This window comes from Onychostruthus taczanowskii, unplaced genomic scaffold (assembly GCF_017590055.1).
Source record: "Onychostruthus taczanowskii isolate IOZ18803 unplaced genomic scaffold, ASM1759005v1 scaffold212, whole genome shotgun sequence".
In the NCBI taxonomy this organism is placed as follows: Eukaryota; Metazoa; Chordata; class Aves; order Passeriformes; family Passeridae; genus Onychostruthus; species Onychostruthus taczanowskii.
In genome coordinates, this window is record NW_024499374.1 from 151,672 (window position 1) to 164,859 (window position 13,188).

The 13,188-nt window shown below is 44.0% G+C and overlaps 1 protein-coding gene across 1 annotated transcript in view; it reads left to right on the forward strand.

The window, feature by feature from the left end:
• Positions 1-2,626: 2,626 nt before the first annotated feature.
• PLPPR1 (phospholipid phosphatase related 1) overlaps positions 2,627-13,188 on the forward strand; it is a 118,190-nt gene continuing 107,628 nt past the window's right edge. Inside the window, exon 1 of the mRNA XM_041404551.1 lies at positions 2,627-2,711. The gene's annotated coding sequence lies outside the window, so the exon portion shown is untranslated. The remainder of the gene's footprint in view (positions 2,712-13,188) is intronic.

Consider the following 13,188-nt stretch of genomic DNA (forward strand, 5'->3'; position numbering starts at 1 on the left):
ACAAAGATTTACAGACTGCTGAATTGTTGCAATCCAGTCTTCAAGCTCCGACAAGGATAAAGAAGATGACAGATACCTATGACTCCTGCTGAATTATCATTGATTGAAAGCTAAGATTTGTTGCTTTTAGCAGCAAAATATGAATCTTTCTCCTACAGTACACATCCTTGCCTCTTTTCTGCCTACTGCACGTTGCAGAGAGCTGCACATTGCCCACAGGATTTCACTACAAACGTGGGCGTGAATTCTCCCAGCAAGTTGGGCAACACATTTTGGGCACCAGCTACACTCTGATTCAAAACATAAATGTGTAGTGATCTCTAAGAAGGAGATTAATATCTATTTAAACTTCCAGGCTAGGCATGCTTTTTCTGGGAAACAAATGCATACTGCAATCTGACAAACTGGACATCTCTAAAAATCCCACTCCAGGTGCGTGGTACTAAAACAAGACACTTTGATTGTTCTGGAGGTAACACATATTGATGAGAGACTGCATTAGTTTGTTTGCTGGGGGGTGGGGTCATGTCCCCTGAGACAGAGAATACAGTTCCTCATATTTACTATTTAGCAAGTGCTTCTGGTAAAAGATTATTTGTGTTTACACTTCTCAGTTTGTTCTCTCTTTTGTTTGCTTGTTTTGTTTTCAAATATTCCTCCTATTAATACATCTTCTGGAACTGCCTGGCTTAGTTTATGCTAAAAATAGCCCCTGTTGCTACTGCTGAAGCTCCACAAAAGCCACACAACAACCACACTAGGAAAGAAAACCTCACGCCCAGCTGAGCTTCCCCGAAATGACAAGTGGGTCTGAAATCCATATGACCAAAAACCAGGAGGAAAACAAATCATGCCTTCCTGCTCTGCTTCTACTAGGCTTCGTGACGGCGTAAAGTAGGGACAGAGCAGAAAGATGTGAGTGCTTTGCTTTCCCTCTGCCTCCTCTACATCTACCAAGGACAGCAGGTGCCTCTTTTGGAGAGAAAAAATGGAAGAAACAATGAAACTGCATGGATGGAAAACTGCAGAAAAAGAAATTCTCATGTTAAGTTTCCATGTTATCATTCCTGAAGTTAATACAATTTGATTTTTCTCTTGGGTAAATATCAGTCTTTGCGTATGACCAGACCAAAGCTATTGATGCTGTTGCACTGCTTAAATGATCAGATATCTCTCATCCTTCAGTGGGCTGTGCCTGTGCTCCTGGTGTTTTACAACGGAAGAGGGCTTTGGATATGCAAACGTTTTCCTCTGCATTGCAGCAGACAAAATTTAACACTTCTCAAACCTTCAGTGAATAACTCTGCACTACTCATCTGGCTGTACTCCTTGGCCCATGTGGCCCATGGTCCACACTGGTCAGACACAGTCTGGGCTTAGTGGTGGTCTCTGGCAACCTCACTGCCATGTGGCATGGACACAGTGTCCATGAAATGCTGGGATAATAAATACCAAAAACCAGTTCTGCAAGGTATCTTGGCAACTGAGGAATTAAATTCCATTGATCCACAGATAAAAATTATGTTGGCACGATTTACTCTAGTTTGTGGGTGCTATTTTTTTCTTTTTTTCCAGTTTTACACTTAAGCCCTATTGACAAGCACATGCCACACACTTGTGGGAAGCCAGGACTCTGTGCTCATTTGCAGTAGACTAAATCGTGGGTCACTTTTTAGTTTGCCTTGCCAACTAGGAATGTAGCTGGAATGTAGTTGGGGTGGTACCATTCCCAGTTATAGAAACACATCTGTGAGTTGGAGGCAAATCTGAGCCTAAGACAGAGAAAGAACAAGCTCCTCTCCTTGTGTTCTGAGTGCCTAAGGCAGTTTGTTGAGGACAAGGTTTTGTTGGATACCATGAGTTCAGTACGCTGGTAGTCCCAGGTGGACAGGGCCATGAATAGCTTTAGGGTTCAGGATAACACCATGGTGCAGCAGCGTTGCAGTCCTGCCCGGTGCCTTGCATGAGGCATGGTGAAGGCAGCACACCAGCACTGCCAACGCCAAGACCAGGACCTGCACCCCACTCCACTGGTCACCCCTCTTCTCCAGGCCGCAGGGCTCCTCTAACCCAGGGTATCCCGGGAATCTGGAGCACCAACACCGCAGCGGGTCACCCATATCGCATCCCTCTGCCCCCGATGCACTCCTGCTGCCGTGACGCCGGCGAAACCCCTGGGGCATCGTGCTCCCCGCACCGGGACCAGGGCAGGAACAACCGGGAGAGATGTCCGACTGCCTCCGGCCTCCGTCGGCCACCGCCGAAGGCAGGCAGCAATGTCCCCGGACGCCGGACCCTGCTCCAGCCCACAGGGAGGGGACTGCCGCGGGGAAGGGGTCGAGCTGGGAAATCGCAGCGGCTCTGGGGGTCCCACTCCCCCTCCCCTCCCTTCCGCCCGCCCCTCCTGGCCGGCCCCTGTCCCCTCCCTCCGCCCCGTCGCCGGGCGGGGGCTGGAGCCGGGTCCGGTGCCCGGGAAAGCAGAGGAGGAGCGGCGGAGGGAAGGAGCGGAGGCTGTTCTCCTCCGGGCAGCGTTGCGGGGAATCCAGGAGGGAAGGGACGAAGAGGACGAAGAAGCAGGCGGCGCAGGGAGGGAGTCCCGGAGCCGGCCCTCCCCGCCGCGGCGGTTGGCGGACCACGATGCCCGGCCGGCGAGCGCTGCCCGCCCGCCCTCCCGGAGACCGCCGCCCGTAGCGGGGCCGCCGCGCCGCGGGGTGAGCGGGGCCGGGGGCCCCCCGGGGGATGCCCGTGCGGGACCGGCGGACGCGGGGGCTGCGGGGAGCGGCGGGAGCAGGGGCGAGGCGAGGCGGCGGCTTCCCCGCGCTGTGCTGCAGAGCGGGCCGGGATGCGGGATGCCGTGGGTCGGTGTCGGGGATGGCGGGAGCGGAGCGGGGGCATCGTCGCTTTTCCCAGTGGCAGGTGCTGGGTGGCCCCTCTCCCGCCCTTTCCCTCGGGATTCCTCCCGGGAACACATCCCCGAGAACCCCTCCCGGGAAAGGGTTCCGCCGCCGATGCCGCGGGGCCGTGCGGGTGGGCTGCGGTTCGGGAGGAGGCTGCGGCGGCGGCAGCAGGGCGTGATGGACGCGCCGCATGCGGGGAGAGATGCTTTGGAGCAGAGATGCTAAAATGTCACCGTGTGCGATGTCTCTGTCAGGTCTGGATGTTTTGAGAGACCCCTGACACTCGGTGTTTTTGCATCTCAGCAAAACCTCCGTGGTAGAGAAAGGAGAGAAATGCAGGCGTTTTGATCAGCTGTCAATGACAGCTTGCAGGTAGAGAGATCCAAGCTCTAAGGTTGTACAGTAGTTCTCTGGCTCCTTGTGGGTGAGTACTTGAGAAATAAATGTGTCAGAGTAACAGCGCTTGTCCTGCTTGCGGTGTGGTCTTTTGTGGGGCATGAAGGCACCCGGGACAGAGCAGGGATCCCAGCAGACATCCCCCCTCCTGCAAATGAGGTGGGTATGGTGAGAAAAAACAGAGATCACGGCTCTGCGCACAGATTTCTGCTTGTTCCTACTTGGGAACAAGACGGAGTGTTGTTTAAAACCTTTCATTCTGTACAATGGGGGTTTTGTTCTTGCTTTGGGAAGGAAGGTTTCCATAGGAGTTACTGCAGAAGGGGTTACCTCTGGGCTGAGGCTACTTAGTGTGATTCCCCTCAGCCTTTAAATTTCAGGATCCCATTTAAATCTGAGGACATTGCTGTGGACCTCCCTCTCTTTTAAACCATCTCTGCTGCTCTCAGGTCTGATTTTTAGGTTGGCTGTTTCTAAAAATAAAGACTGATAAGACCTTAGGGAAGTCTTTTATGCATTTGTCTACAGGTAACTCTGAATATACTGTACAGGAAGAGAATCTTCTTTCAAGGCTTGACACAGGGGAGGAAAAAGGACAAAATTTACGTCAGCTGAGGAACTGTCAAGCACTGGGAGCTATGACAACAGCTCCTTACTACCTTCCCATATTTATTTGTATTCCCTCCTTTCATTGTTGGCTTTCACATGGCATATTTCAGTCTTGGCTTTTGCCCAGTCTGGGTGGAAAACCAGTGATGCTGAAAAAGATAACTGAACCAACATGTATGAGCAAGGATGATACCAAGTGGCATTTCTCCTTTGATATGGTGGATGTGAACTTGTTTCATATGTATGTGTATGCATATGTAGAATTACTATAAAAATTTGGTCAGAAGTGTGCTGTTGGTGCTTATTAGCCTATTTCAACACACAATAAAGATTTTTTTTTTCTGATTGATGAGACATCAGAGGAGAGAAGGAACTAGTGGGGAGCCATATCCTTAATTTCTCAGTCATGTAGTCACATCTGCTCAGTTACAGAACCTTTTGCTTGGTCTGTAATTGGAGACATTTTGTCTGGGTTGAGAGAGTTTAGTAACAGAAGAAGGAGACTTTTGAATTTTCAGTTGATTTTTATTTTATTCCTCTACCTCAATTTTCTTCCACAGCTTTGACAGTCTTTTTTTTTTTTTTCTTTGCTCACTCTTGCCTGCCTTTTTGTTCAATGGTAAGAGTCTACCTACCATTGTACTTTGTGGGCTTTTTTAAATTGGCAAACATATCTATAATTGTTACTTCCATCAAATAGTATGTTGAACTGATTAGCCTGTTTTCTTGTGCTCTAGGTTTTTTTCTTAATACTTTCTGCCGCCACAAATATCTTGCAGTTGTGTGATAATACAACAGCATGGAGGACACATGTTCTCCAATTGTGTTCATGAGTAGCTAATGTGCATATCACTTTGGGATTTTGTTGTGCAATTGTCACTTACTGTGGCACTAGACCCTCAAGATATGCAAACTTCTCTAATAGAAAACAGCTACATATCATCAGTGCTTAAAAGAAACATTTATTTTATCTACTAATGCTGTCCTATGTGTCCTGGCTGAAGTTATGGTGAAAGAAACTTTTTCCGTTGCTGACTCTTCAAGAGTAAAATCTGCCTTCAAGATTATTTTCCCCCATCTTTGTTTCCTCAAAATAAAGGTAGAACAAAGATAAATTCTGAACTGCTGATGCCAGAAGACTTATGTGCTTGTCTTTTCACTCTGTCCTGGTTTGTGCCCAGCAAGTCTGTGATACATGGTCAATTCTCCCCTAGTTTTCACACAAGGGTGATGAAATCAGCTGTGCCACCTTGTTCTGAGTGACTGAAACCAGAATGCTTATTTCATAGGAAGTGGGTAAGTGAGGACACCCCAGATTATGACTTCTTTTGAAGTCTTTGCTGGGAAGCAATGAGGTTTTAGACCTCATTGCTTCCCAGGTGAGATTCTCATGTGACTTAAACCAGTCCAGTCCTGTTCGTGCTTGGCTGCTGGGAGGTTAGCTCTCCAGAGCCTACTGCATGGTGTCTGCTGTGGCTCTGCCCGGGTGTAAGTGATGCTCTGTGCTTTGAATTTTCCAACCCTGGAGGAATTCCATGCGCTTCAGATAGCCCCACTTGATGTTACTTTGAATTCTTCAGGCTTAGCCCAGTACAATCACAGGGTATTTTTTAAAATGTCTTGTGTTTTTTTTTTGTTTTTGTTTTGTTTTATATCTTACCACTGAAAAGACTGCCAACATCAATTTGTTAACCCAGTTGTTTTCTGAAGACCTAAAGCTCTTGAAGTTTTTAATCGTTAGATGTTTGGATGGAGCATGAACACAGAAATAATGATCAGCATGTTTATTGCTGTTGGTGTGCAAAGTTGGTGCTGCAGCTTGCTCACATATTCTCTCTTCCCTATTAAGGTTTGTTTGCTAGGTTTGCATATCCAGAGTGAAACTTGCTTTTCAGTGGGGCTTTTCAGAAATGCTGGCTTGGCAGCAGTAGAGAGACCCATTGTGAGGGGCATTGTTGTTCACAATGCATGTCCTGATTTTGAAAATCTCATGCTTTTGTAAAAATTGTGCTACCATCAACGTCTATTGGATGGACATGGGGCTGAAAAGGAGAGGCTACAGAATTTGACTTCTACTATCTACTCTGTATAATCATTGTTTGGGTTGTTAGATATGGAGTCAGCATTCATCTGTTTTCTTCCTTTTTGCGAAACCGCTTTATTGGTAGCCTGTACCTGTCAAAACAGAGCTGAATAGCTGGCCTGTGTTGTAAACAATCAGATGTCTTCACAAAAGCATGTAGTGACAGGATAGGGGGAATGGCTTTAAACTGAAACAGGTAGTTTAATTAGATTTTAGAAGGAAAAACCTTTACTCTGAGGGTGGGGAGGCACTGGAAGACATTGTCCAGAGTTATGGGTTCCTCATACCTGGAAGTGTTCAAGGCCACTGAGCAATCTGGTCTAGAGGAAGGTGTCCCTTCTCATGGCAGAGGGGTCGCAAGTAGATGGTGTTTAATGATTCTGTGAATCACATGTAATAGTGATGGGGCAATTCCACACAGTCCTAGGGAATGGAGGGTAGCATCATTCCTGTAGTTAACTTGTTACACTACATTTTTCCATAATAAGCAAAAGGATCAATGTCTGTCCAACCTCTTGAAGTACAAGATAACTTTCCTTACCCAAGTGAGTTTTCTATATTTTATTTCAAAAGGGTGGAGCTTCATGTGGAATGTGTTGTGGAGCTGCCATACTTTCTGGTTATAGTGAAAGTTGTACGGGATTGATCAAGGATTTAATTAGTCAGAAGGGGGTGGCCATAGGTAGAGGAGTGGGGACAGAATGGGCTTATATGTATAAGACAGTGTTTTGATCCATTTTCCTGAATGATTTGTGCTGTGTTATTCTTGTATCTTAACCAGAATGAGAATTAGCTTCAAGACAGATCTATGTGCAGAAACATGCTGATCATTGATTTAACATCTCCTCTAGGGATCTGAGGACCAGCATAAACTGTAAAGTCATGCCACTAATTGTCAAATAACAGAAGTGTGTCTCCTAGATAGAGGTTTAAAGTTAGCTATGGGGCTTGGCTATCCTTGGCTTTTGAAGTAGGACTTCTGCTTTTCTTGTTTTGAGGGTGTCAGTGTTATTCATGGCCATACAGTGTGCCGCACTGCCACACATCCTCTACTCCTTCAAGCCATTGTTTAAATAGCCTTAACAATACATGCCTTCTTTGACTTTATTTTCTCTTTGCTGTGCTCTAGCAAATGGAAAGCTGATCCTTTGCTCAGAAAAGTTATTCAGTGGAGGAGCAACATTTATCACTAATGGCTCGTTAAGAATGGCCGTTAAAGACAAAGAGGTTTTACAGAAATCATGACAAATGCCCGTGAGACACCAACTCTCTTAATAGCTCTAAATCCACTGTTAAAATCTCAGAAGGTGGAACTGATTTTGAAGTTGAACTCTGTACAACTGCAAAATCAAGCTTCATTCCTGTCTGAAGACAGATGATGTATAAGTCTCCAGAACACGTCTGAATCTCATGCCTGGTTGGCCCTGGCAGAGTCTCACGTGAGTGGACCTGAATGCCTCTTAGAGGTTGTCAGAGCTCTACAGAGGTTTAGGGTTGGACCCTCTTAGAGGAGCTACTCTGTTGAGTAACTCAAACAGGAACATGAGATTGCAGTGTGAAATTTCCACAGATGTTTGTTCTGCTGCTTTTTGCTGCTTAACTGAGGTTCCAGTTAATTCAGAATCCTGCTTCATCATCCATTAGTTTAAAAGGAGAGCAGGAGAAAAAAAAAATCCAACTTCAGTGGAAACACACACACTGCAAGAGGCATTTGTACCACCTTTGTATTCTGCTCTGTGCTTCTGTCACCCATGCTTGTAAAATACTCACAACAAAATGAAGTACATTTAATTTCCAGATATACAATAATTTATTGTATATAGTGAGTAATTGTTGGTAGCTCTTCTGTGGTAACTTGTTTTTCTGCTTGTTTTTCTGCTTGTTCCAGACTTTGTTCCATTCCTTGTGCATGGAGTGGGACATTTAGTAACATGTGAACTGAAGAGAAACTAAGATATTTTTTCTTAATTAACTGAAATATTTTGCAAGAAACTTGAAAACTATAACTTTGTGTAATGCAGCTGAGATTTTTGGAGCATCCCATGAGAATAAGTTATGGGAGAAAGGCAAAGTATTGGATAAATGAAGAGTAGTTGTAAAAGGATGCCTTGTCTTCTCTAGAACATCTAAATCACTCTCTTGTGTGCTCAAAGCTTGCTTGTAATACTGACGAAATACACTCATTAACCTGTTGGAATAACACTGTTGTGATGGCAATGCTGTATTTGGATAAATGAGGCCAGAAGAACAAGTTAGAGTTTTCTCAGTTTACGCAGTCTGGTGGAGGAGTCTTGCCTTTCACAGAGCAAACGTGCTGTACAAGCTCATGGTCTCCTGTGTTAGGAACTCTCCTACCTTGTGATGTGCCATGGTCAGCAAGCAGACCTGAGGACAAGCAGGACAGCCTACAGAATACAGAGCTGTGGGGTGACAGCTCTGCAGACTGCCCCCAAATGCCATTTGTAGTGAAGTGTCCCCAAACGTCTTTTGTTTCTTTGTAAGGACCATGCCACAGATTACTCTGAGCACAACAGTGCTTTTGAAGGAGACAGCTGAGGAGCTGTCTTGCTATTCACTGTGCTGGGAATGCTGTTGATCAGCAGGGAAAACACACGTATGCTGAGCAGGAGCCTGTGCACATCACTTTGATGTGACTTAGGGAGATGTCAAGTGGCTCAACCCTTTGCTACCTGTGGTTGTAATCCATCGTGGTGAAAAGTGGAACAGATTTTAAAGAACTGGGTGTGAAAAATTATTTGTCACTGGATCATTGTAGCAACTAGAGTATTCAGGGTTTTGAATTGCTGGTAGAATGAGGTCCACCTTAAAAATACTTGGGGATAGTGGGTATGTTTCTTAAAAGCAGGACCAGGTCAGGGAGAAGAAACCGGTCTCCAGCATTATACTTTGAACACTGGCCTGAGTCAAGGGAATTTCAGTTCTCCACAGCGCTAATGTAAACCACAAACTGATGAAGGTTTCACATCCTTGCATCACTCACACAATTTGGTCTCAGTTATCCTGAGAATACAGTGAATGCTATTTTGAAAGACATAAGAAGATATAACACAATTTGCCAGTCATGAAAGCCATCACAAGCAGGTAGTTTCTTTCAGCAGATCAAATACCAGAAAAATAAAGTGCCATTCAAGAAACACCCAGCTTCCTGAGGCTTTCACTGAGATCCTACTATTTGCTGGCTGCAAGGTTATGTACTCTGAATGCAGACATAGAATCATAAAGCCACTGAGGCTGTAAAAGGCCTGTAAGATCATCCACTCCAGCCATTGAGTGGTGTACTGGCTTCATGGTTGCACATTAGTTTTCTGCGCTGATGGGCATCAGACAGAGGGCAGCCCTTTGGCTTAACCTGTGGTTTTGGGAAAACTAGAGGTGGGTCATGGTTGTGGCCGCCACATTACTACTGTAAGGCTGCCAAAAAACACGAGACAAACCATTTGTACATAATCATTTCAGGCACCGCTGCAGCAGTGAGAGGAGAGAGGCCGTTGTTTGTGTGGGGCTGTCACACACAGTACATCTGCTGCTGCCCGGTGCATGCCCCAGTGCGTGCAGCTGGTGACCCAAACATCACAGAAACAGCTCAGAAACTCTCAGGTACCTGAGGTTACATAAGGACAGTGGCAGCTGTGGAAGGAAAAGAAATGAGGGGTTCGGTGATACTCAGCTTGGGCTTTGTAGAAAAGCTGTAACAGCAATGCTGAGGTGGCTGAGGGCCGCATTAATCTGCCCTGCTGCCCATCCCAGGGGAGGTGTAATCCTCACCAAAGAGGCGGCACCTGGACAGGCACGGGCTCGGCTCTCAGGATGGGGGAGCTGCCTGGCACCACTTGTGTCTGCTCACAGATCATGCAAGGCAGTTGCAGAATATTACTAATTCACATGTGTTCAGCGAGAAAAGCTGTGCCTGTGCTGCAGCAGATGATCTTTAAAGAGAAGCTCCTCGAGGACTTGTATGTTTTGCAGACAGAGGAGAAAATTTCGACTAGAAATGGTTGGTCTATGGCTTTGTTTCTCTTATTCAGGCAGTTTCCATAGCAAAATAAAATTCTACAACATACAGATTTCTGCCAGAAATTACTCAGATTTGAAAAGTTCTGGCCCAAAATGTTGAGCACAAATATTAAGCATTTTATTTTTTTTCTGTAGGCCTGTTTACTTAAAATTGAAAACATAAAATTATATATCATTTTGAATAGCATTATTGGGGGTGAGGGTTGTTTATCTTCTTTGTTTATTTCTGGTTGAGAGTGTAAGGGTTTATCTGTTTTTCTGTATTGTGTTAGCGCCCTGAATTTGACAGAGGAGATTCTGCTTTTGACTTTGGAATCTAGAGAAGGTATGTGAAGTAGGAAAACAAATTAAGGATCTAGCAAAGGACCCCTGTGTCCGCTAATTCTTTTTGTGTGTATATCTGTGTTCATTATTTGGATTTTTAGGGAGAATTTCATGAGTTTGTGGTTCAATGATGGAAATAACTAGGATCTGGGAAGAAAATTATTTTGTGTTGACCAAAGCCATAAGCTGTTTTTCTTGCTAACAGGAGGAAAATAGGGCGTCATTTCAGATATACTGAAATATTTCTTTTGCTTTGTATCACTGTTTTATCTCTTTACGGTTTGCAGTTTCTGTGACTAATTTTATTTACCCAGAGTTCAATTTTGAAACTACCTGCTAGATTTGATGACCAAATTGTGTTTGCCAGTCCCTCTGTTCCTCTTTCCTTTGGATTCAGCAGCCCCCTTAAGAGAACAGAAAGCAGAGCTAGGGTTCCACAGAGTAGCAGTGGTGTGACCTGTGTGCTTTGCATTTATTCAGTATTGCCTGAGGTGCCTCAGGAAGTAACTGCATTTATCCTTACAGAAAAAGAACCACCAAAGGCAGATTTTCCTGTCACTCTAACAGCTCTTGAAATAGAAGATTGAGACACTCTATTTTTTTTATAAGATTCGTAACAATCTTGTTGCCTAAACATAATATCAGACCTCACTTCTAATCCCCATAGGAGTAATTAATAAGTTCTTTGCATGAAGAAATATTATTGTCAATCTGAACAAAGAGCAACAGAAAGAGGCCCTGACTGGGATGACCAAAAAAAAAAAAAAAGCATAAATAGCAGTGATCTCATTGTCATCCTCCTGTTTTTGTTCTCTGAATAGGAATATTTGGGTCAAGGAAATGGTGTAGAAACTTGTTGACATTTTTTTAATACCAGTGGCTCTGCATCTCCTGGCATGGCAGTCTGTATTTTCCAGTACATAATGACCTGCAATTAATCTGCAGTCATTTATCCAATCAAATGCTCATGTCTTTGGAATCAACACCGGTGGGGTGCTTAAAGGGAAAACAAATCTCTTATGACATCAATTAATCCATTTCAAGAAGGAGCTCATTCTATAATGTCTTGCAGCCCAGCAGCCCTATAAGCATTATTTCAGTGTTCAAAAATAATTTAACTGTCAGATAACTGATGTTTGAGAATAATTACTATCGATAGTTTTAATTAATAGTTGACATAAACTGTATTCCATCTTAGGTTAGATAAAGTTAAATTAGGGATGGATGTTAGTACATCCCTGGTGATCTGCAGATAGGCCAAAAGTTGGAATATGTTGTTCATCACGTAACTGAGATCTGTTACCCAGGATGGCATCAGCACCCCCATGATCATTACACCCTGCTGAACTGTGAGGGGATGTTCACTTTGAAATTATTTTGTTGCTGGTTGCCACACTGCTGGCAGCAGCTGAATGTCCACAAGGTCCTAGGACAGCACTTCCTGCCTCAGCCTAGCTGCCTGCTGCATTGCAAAGGGAGAGTGACAGCCAAAGGGGAGAATATTCTGCTTTCCTCAGGGCAGTGTGGCAGTGGTGATATTGATGATACACATACAGGGACTGACTTTTTCATTGTAGATTTTGGCATTAGCAGCAAGGAAATTTCTGACAAAATTTGCATTTTTCTTCCCTAAGCATTTTAAAAAGTTCATTTCTGATACTAGAAATAGCTACTTGACTAGTGTTTTAGGACAGACTGTTTTTTGGTTTGCTTTCTTTAAGTCTTCATTTGCTTACCATGTATCACCTTGGCTAACATACAACTTTGTCTTCTCAGTCATTTCTTCTTGGGAAACTAACATCTTCATAACACTTTCTTAATGTTGCCATCCTTTTGTAATGGTAAGGCTTCATTTATCTTAAGAGGAATTACTCCCTTGGTGTCATTTATACAGTGGAAACAATATCTGCTACTGTCAGAGACTCGGTCTGATGGATGTATCTCACAGTCATGAAAGATTATTTCATCTGGTCCAAAGTTATTCATGGGGTTCTTGGCTGAATAACTCAATGAAATGGTTTCACAGATCTAAAATGCACTCACTCACCTGAGAGCAGATGTTTGGTTGGATTATTCCTCTTGTGGGGCAGGAAAATTGGCTTCTAAGTGTGAGCAATGTGAGTTCCAAAGACAGGAGTACTTTAAAGAACTGTAATTTTCAAAAGAACAGAATGATTTGTTGAGTGAGAGGCTACTCATTATTCTTTTGATATGTATTTTCTAGTTTCAAAATTCCTGCTGAGGTCATGCTGATTCCTGGTTCTAAGATGTTTGCCCTGGTATAGAGGGCTAGCAAAACAGCTGTTCAGCTTTAAATCCCATTACACAGGTCTCATACTAAATTTTACCATGGAGGGCACACTTGCTGTTTGCAATAATGTGAGGTGGAATTATTAAAAAAAAAAAAAACAATACTGTATTGTGGAACAACAAAAAGCAATAATTTTAAAATTGCCATTCCTCTTCCTTGTTATTCACAGTAGGGATGGATAGCCATAGCAAAATTCTGACTACTATTGCTTGTAGAATTCCATTTAGCTTGATGATCTTCAGAAGAAGCTAGTCAGCGATGCGCAGGTCATTTAAAAAATAAATTTAAAGGGGAAAGTGTATTTATGTATCTCTATTATAAAGCATTCCACAAGGGAAATAGATATCAGGAATAAAATCTACACTGTTTTGCGAGAAGTGGTGAATGAGTCAGTCAATAGTGTATTAATCAGAACAGAAGGAGCACAGTGAGAGCACTTTTTCAAGTAAAGCTCATCACAGGACAAAAATGCACATTTTGAGATTTGTGCATCCTGTGCCCCAGTGAAATGGTAGTACCAATGCCTGTACGGG